This window comes from Jaculus jaculus, chromosome 1 (genome assembly GCF_020740685.1).
Source record: "Jaculus jaculus isolate mJacJac1 chromosome 1, mJacJac1.mat.Y.cur, whole genome shotgun sequence".
Taxonomy (NCBI): domain Eukaryota; kingdom Metazoa; phylum Chordata; class Mammalia; order Rodentia; family Dipodidae; genus Jaculus; species Jaculus jaculus.
In genome coordinates this window covers 246,156,929-246,163,984 of record NC_059102.1, presented here as the reverse complement: position 1 = coordinate 246,163,984, position 7,056 = coordinate 246,156,929, and positions in this window count along the sequence as shown.

The following is a 7,056-nucleotide window of genomic DNA, read 5'->3' as shown; positions in this document are numbered from 1 at the left end:
GGGCTGGAGAGATGACCTAGTGGCTAAGGTGCTTGTCTGCAAAGCCAAAGAACCCAGGTTTGATTCCCCCAGTACCCATGTAAAGCTGGATGCACAATGTGGTGCATGCATCTGTAGTTCATTTGCAGCGACTGGATGCCCTGGCATGCCCATCCTGTTTGTCTCTCTTCTCTCTATCTCTCTCAGTTTGAAAATAAATTAATTAATAATAATAAAAATTAAAAATAAATTGCATCAGAGTTGGACATGGTGGCACATGCCTTTAATCCCAGCACTTGGGAGGCAGAGGTAGAAGGATTGCTGTGAGTTCAAGGCCACCCTGAGACTACATGGTGAATTCCAGGTCAGCCTGAACTAGAGTGAGACCCTACCTCAAGATAACAAACAAGGGCTGGAGAGATGGCTTAGCGGTTAAGCACTTGCCTGTGAAGCCGAAGGACCCCGGTTCGAGGCTCAACTCCCCATGACCCACGTTAGCCAGATGCACAAGGGGATGCACGTGTCTGGAGTTTGTTTGCAGAGGCTGGAGGCCCTGGCGTGCCCATTCTCTCTCTGTCTATCTCTCTTCTCGATCTCTTTTGGTCTGTGTGCTTGCAAATAAAATTAAAAAAAAAAAAAAGAAAAGAAAACAAACAACAACAAAAAAAATTAAAGTGAAATAAAATAAAAATTAAATTGGCCAGGCATGGTGACACACGCCTTTGATCCCAGCACTGGGGAGGCAGAGGTAGGAGGATCGCCATGAGTTTGAGGCCACCCTGAGACTACATAGTGAATTCCAGGTCAGCTTGGGCTAGAGTGAGACCCTACCTAAAAAACCATAAAAAGGGCTGGAGAGATGGCTTAGGAATTAAGGTGCTTGTCTGCAAAGCCAAAGGACCCAGGTTCGATTCTCCAGGATCCACGTAAGCCAGATGTACAAGGTGGTGCATGTGTCTAGAGTTTGTTTGCAGCAGCTGGAGGCCCTGGTGTGCCCATTCTCTTTATCTCTGTCCCTCTCAAATAAATAAATCTGAAAAGAAATTTAATTGCATCTAAGCAGATGTGGTGACCCATGCCTGTAATCCTAGCATTTGGGAGGCAGAGACAGCAGGCAGGATAGCCAAATGTTTGAGGCCAGTCTGGGCTATATAGCAAGTTCTGGGTGATGGGGAAATTTAGGGGTGACAGGGTCCCAAAAGTAAAAGGGAAGAATGTCCTTGAGACTACAAGGGAAAAATCTGGTGGTTTTCCCTTATCTCCTCCCCTAGAGGAGCACAGTCTGCATCTTGCTAGAGGTCAGAAGTGCCCTGGGCTCTGGCTTCTCCTTATCTCGTTCTGCCTAAAGGAGTTCCTCCCTGGGGGTGTTTTTCCTTAAAGTCAACCTGAGTTTCTCGTGGAAAGGAGTTCCTCTGTCATGGCTAGGTCCCTTTCCACTATGTGGGAACCAGGGTGTCAGGCGGGTTGGTACAGCTCCTACCTAAGTTGGGTTTTTCCATTTCTAGAAACCCCCTCCTGCTGTTCAGGAGCTGAACGTTCATCATTCCCGCCAACCCCCCACTCCAGGTAAGGAGTCTCAGGGTGGCCTCAAACTCACAGCAATCATCCAGCCTTTACCTCCTGGGATTGAAGGTGTGCGCCACCATGCCTGGCTTCGAGCCCTTATTTTCTTCTTTTTAATTTTTTTTCATATTCATTTATTTATTTGAGAGAGAGAGAAAGATGCTGATAAGAGAGAAAATAGGTGTGCCAGGGCCTCTAGCTACTGCAAAGTAACATCGAACGCATGTGCCACCATGTGCATCTGGTTTACATGGGTTCTGGGGAATCGAATTTGGGTCCATAGGCTTTGCAGGCAAGTGCCTTAATCGCTAAGCCATCTTTCCAGCCTTCCCCCCACCACACACACACACATTTTTTGAGGTAGGGTCTTGCTCTACCCTAGGTTGACCTGGAATTCACTATGTAGTTTCAGAACTCGAACTCACAGCGATCCTCCTACCTCTGCCTCCCAGGTGCTTATTTTCTTTACTTTGTATTTGTAATAAAACTGCATAGGGTGGCACCCCATCAATCACCACGGGAGCAGTGCATCCACTTCCTACCTGCAGGAGGCGGGGTGAGAGGATGGAAGGGGGGGGGACATCAGAGGTATTCAGAGCCCCCTGGAGACTCAGTAATGGAACTTCCAGTCCAAGCTCAACCAGAGATCCTGACAGGCTGCAATCTAGCCACCCTACTTACCTTGGGGCCTTCTCTGCCAAAATTGGGGGATTAAGTTCCTCTAAGCAAAGGGCAGGGGAGGAGCATTCCTCCTGGTCTGAAAGCTATTATTACCACCCCTGAGCATGGAGATGAAAGGGACAGACCACCTGGGGGATTAATCATTAGCCTCTTGGCGGGTCAGTAGCCTGGAGACCCAGGAAAGTCCATCACTGTGCAATGAGGAAGTTTGTGAGCCACAGAGGGATGGGTGCCTGGGGAACAGGGTTTGACAGTGCTATCTTCCTGCAGTGGTCTCAGCCTCTCATTTTTTTTTTTGTGGGGGGGGTGTAGGGTCTCACTCTGGGCCAGACTGACCTGGAATCACTCTGTAGTCTCAGGGTGGCCTCCAACTCACTGCAATCCTCCTACCTCTGCCTCCCGAGTACTGGGATTAAAGACATGTGCAATACCAGTTTCTCATTCTTTTTTCTTTTTTAAATGTGCGAGCGATAGACAGAGAGAGAAAGAGGCAGATAGAAAGAGAGAGAGAATGGGCATGCGAGGGCCTCCGGCCACTGCAAATGAACTCCAGATGTGTGCGCCCCCTTGTGCATCTGGCTAACATGGGTCCTGGGGAATCGAGCCTCGAACCGGGGTCCTCAGGCTTCTCAGGCAAGCGCTTAACCACTAAGCCATTTCTCCTGCCCTCTCATTTTTTTATGGATGACTGAAAATTCCCAAGATCCCAACTCCTGGATTTTTTTTTTTTTTTTGTCTTTTTTTGAGGTAGGGTCTCACTCTAGCTCAGGCTGACCTGGAATTCACTATGCAGTGTCAGGGTGGCCTTGAACTCATAGCAATCCTCCTACCTCTGCCTCCCAAGTGCTGGGATTAAAGGCATGTGCGACCACGCCCACCTTGGATTTTCATTTTACCTTCTGCAAATTGAGAAGCTAAGGAAAGCAATGGGCCTTACAGCTTGCATCAACTGAGTTGAGGACCATCTTAAGGAAGTTCACTGGACCCCACTCCATCCCTCTCCCCAGAAGCCCATTCACCAGTATCAGGCTAAATCTGGTTGATTTTATTGGCTCTAAACTTTTCATTTCTTTAAAAGAAGAAAGGTCAGCGCTCCAGCACTCTCTTTAAAAAGAGGATTTAGCTCAGTGGATGAGTGCTTGCCTAGCAAGCACAAGGCCCTGGGTTCAGTCCTCAGGATGGAGGTGACTAGCAAGCCTACGTGAAAGATGCTTTTCCCAGTCTAGGCCATTGGTTGTTAAGAGGCTTTCCTCCTGAAGTTCAGGGAAAGAACATCCGGGGCTAGAGAGGCTCCCAGAGTAGTTTTGACTTTACCTAAGACTGGGAAGGCACTGTTACTGAGCAGAGGTGCTGATCTCCAGCATCGTGGTGCAGACCTGTAATCTCACCTATTTGGGAGGCTGAGGCAGGAAAATCACAAGTTCAAGACCTGCCTGGGCTGCACATAGAGTTTAAGGCCAACATGGGCAATTTACTGAAAGTTTGTCTCCAAAACATAAAGTAGGGCCAGTAGGAGGATCTGTGAGTTTGAAGCCAGCCTGGGACTAACTGCATGAATTCCAGGTTAGCCTGAGTGAGAGTGAGACCCTACCTTAAACAACAAAAACCAACCCCCGCCCCCGCCAAAAAAAAAAAAAAAAAAAAAAAACCAAAAAAACCCTGACGACAACAACAACAAAAACCACAAAATACAAAATGGGCTGTGGATATAGGTCAATGGGCCAGTGGTAGAGTCCTTGCTTGTCTAGCATCCTGCAGATCTTGGATTCAGTTCCCAGTACTACAAAAAAAAAAAAAAAATGCTGCCGCTAGCTAATGTTTGTAGCATACTTACAAGAACCTTCTGAAGGTTTGGGGGGTGCAGCTGAGTTGGTACTTTTAAAAAGTTTTTATTTATTATTACTTTTTTTTGTTTTGTTTTTCAAGGTAGGGCTTGCTCTGGGCTAGACTGACTGGGATTAAAGGTGTGTGCCACCATACCTGGCTTAAATATTTTTTAAAATTTTATTTATTTATTTGAAAGAGAGAGAGAAAGGGCAGCAGAGTCAGACACACAGAGAGAATGGGCACACCAGGGCCTCTACCTTCTGCAAATGAACCCCAGATGCAGGCACCACCTTGTACATCTGATTTATGTGGGTACTAGGGAATCGAACCTGGATCCTTAGTCTTCCCAAGCAAGCACCTTAACTGCTAAACCATTACTCCAGCCCTTTGCTGGTACTTTGAGTTTAATCCCTATGTACCCCATAAACCCACGTGGTGGCAACATGCCTGAAATTCCAGCACTCAGGAGGTAGAGGCAGGAGGATTGGAAGTCCAAGGTGATCCTCAGTTACATCAGGGAGTTTGAGGTCATCCTGGAATAGAGATCTTGCAGAAAGGAAGGAAGAGAGGGAGGGAGGAAACCAAAAAAACAAAAACAAAAACAAAAAACAAGCCGGGCATGGTGGCCCACTCCTTTAATCCCAGCACTCCGGAGGCAGAGGTAGGAGGATCACCACCGTGAGTTCAAGGCCATCCTGAGAATACAGAGTGAACTCAAGGTCAGCCTAGACTCCTACCTCAAAAACCAAAACAAACAAACAAACAAACAAAAAGTCCTGAATTTAATGCTCTCCACATCTCCCTTTTACAGATTAATGGAGACTGGGATAGATTACCAAGTCATGTCAGCAACGTGGTGGCTGCTTCGCATGCTGTGTTAGCTTGGCACCAAAGACCCTGAGCAGAATGGCTTGACATCACCAATAAAGGCTTTATAATTTTTTTTTTTTTTTTTCGAGGTAGGGTCTCACTTTGGTCCAGGCTGACCTGGAATTAACTATGTAGTCTCAGGGTGGCCTCGAACTCTCGATGATCCTCCCACCTCTGCCTCCCAAGTGCTGGGATTAAAGGCATGCGCCACCATGCCCGGCAGCTTTATAATTTTTGGTTTATTTATTTATTTATTTATTTTTAAATTTTTATTAACATTTTCCATGATTATAAAATATATCCCATGGTAATTCCCTCCCTCCCCACCCTGGTTTATTTTTATTTATTTGAGAATGACAGACGGAGAGAGAAAGAGGCAGAGAGACAGAGAGAGGGAGAATAGGCACACCAGGGCCTCCAGCCACTGCAAAGGAACTCCAGATGCATGTGTCACTTTGTGCATCTGGTTTACATGGGTCCTGGGGAATTGAGCCTCGAACCAGGGTCCTTAGGCTTCACAGGCAAGTGCTTAACCGCTAAGCCATCTCTCCAGCTCCAACACAGGCTTTATATACTGGCTCAATGCACCCTGCTCACAGTGAATATCCCTCCCTTTTGGACAGAAGTGAGGTAGTTCATTGAGACACAGAGCCCCCACCTGCATTGGGGCACCCTTTGTGTTCCCTCCTCAGTTTGGACAGCCATGGATGGGAGTGGGGGAGCACTTATGACCCTCCTTAAAACTTGGAGAAGGACTTGCTGAGAAGCCAGAAGAGTGCATTAGACATGACCTGTCCTTGCTGCCCCTAATTGTTGTTCTAAAATCCTTTTTATTGAATTAGCAGAATGTAATGGAAGAGTCGCTAAGAGTTGCCTCAGAGTCCCAGGGCCAGTGCTTGCTGGGTAGAAGAAAGCAAAGCCCCAAAGGCTCTCTGGGCCCAGTGATGGTATAAAATATGTATTTTTACATAACTGGAAGAAAAATAAATAAACGAAGGCTGCCCCATGGGGGAAACGCCTCATTCTGTATTTCCATTATCTTGTTTAATGCACAGTCGGGCAGGAGCCTTGGTGGGAAAGGAAATACCAAAGCCTTTTCCCTCTAAGTCTCCTGGTGGGTAAAGAGACCGAGGGAGCCAAGATGCAGAAATCCAAAAGGCTGGGCGTGTGCTTGGAAAGCCATTATGGAGGGGTCACTTTGAGGGGAGGGCTGCAGAAACGCCAGTGTGGATCTAAGACCACCTCTGCAGATGAGGCTGCGGTTCATCATTAGCGCAGGGTAATGTTCCCAAAGTGGCCAATCCCCATGGGGCCAGGGCATAGCAGTGGGCCTTTCAAAAGAAATACCAGGCTGGAGGGATAGCTTAGCAGATAAGGTGCTCCTTATCTGCTAAGCTATCTGCAAAGCGGAGGATCGATTCCCAGGACCCATGTAAGCCACATGCACAAGGTGGCACATGCTTCTGGAGTTTGTTTGCAGTGGTTGAATACCCTGGTGTGCCCACTCGCTCTCTCTCTCAAATAAAATAAAATGTAAAGAACTACCTTTACACTATTTATTGAGCATTTCTACTATAAGCCAAGTGCTCTGCTTGGTGATTGCTTTTGTCTTAGGCAGTGTCCACTCAGTAGTCTCAGGGTGGCCTCGAACTCATGACAATCCTCCTACCTCTGCCTCCCAAGTGCTGGGATTAAAGGCATGCGTCACCACGCCCGGCTAAACATTTTGGACTTCTGACTGGGTTTAGATGAATGGAAGGAAGATGTCTTTGTCAGCATGTAGCCAAACCACACATACATGGCAGGCCACAGACAGACAAGAAATTATCTGAGTTAACTTTTGCCCATCTATTTCCTTTTTGGTTCTTAGATTATGTATCAGGAATATAATCCGTTTAAGAAGGTGGTAATGAAAAAAAAAAAAAAAGCTGGAGAAATGGCTTAGTGGTTAAGGCACTTGCCTGCAAAGTCAAAGGACCCAGGTTCCATTTCTCAGTACCCACCTACAGCCAGATGCACAAGGTGGCAAACATGTCTGGAGTTCCTTTGCAGCAGCTGGAGGCCCTGGGGGACTCTCTCTCTCCCTCTTTCTCTTAAATAAATAATAAATAAAAAACCTCATTAAAAAAAAAAAAG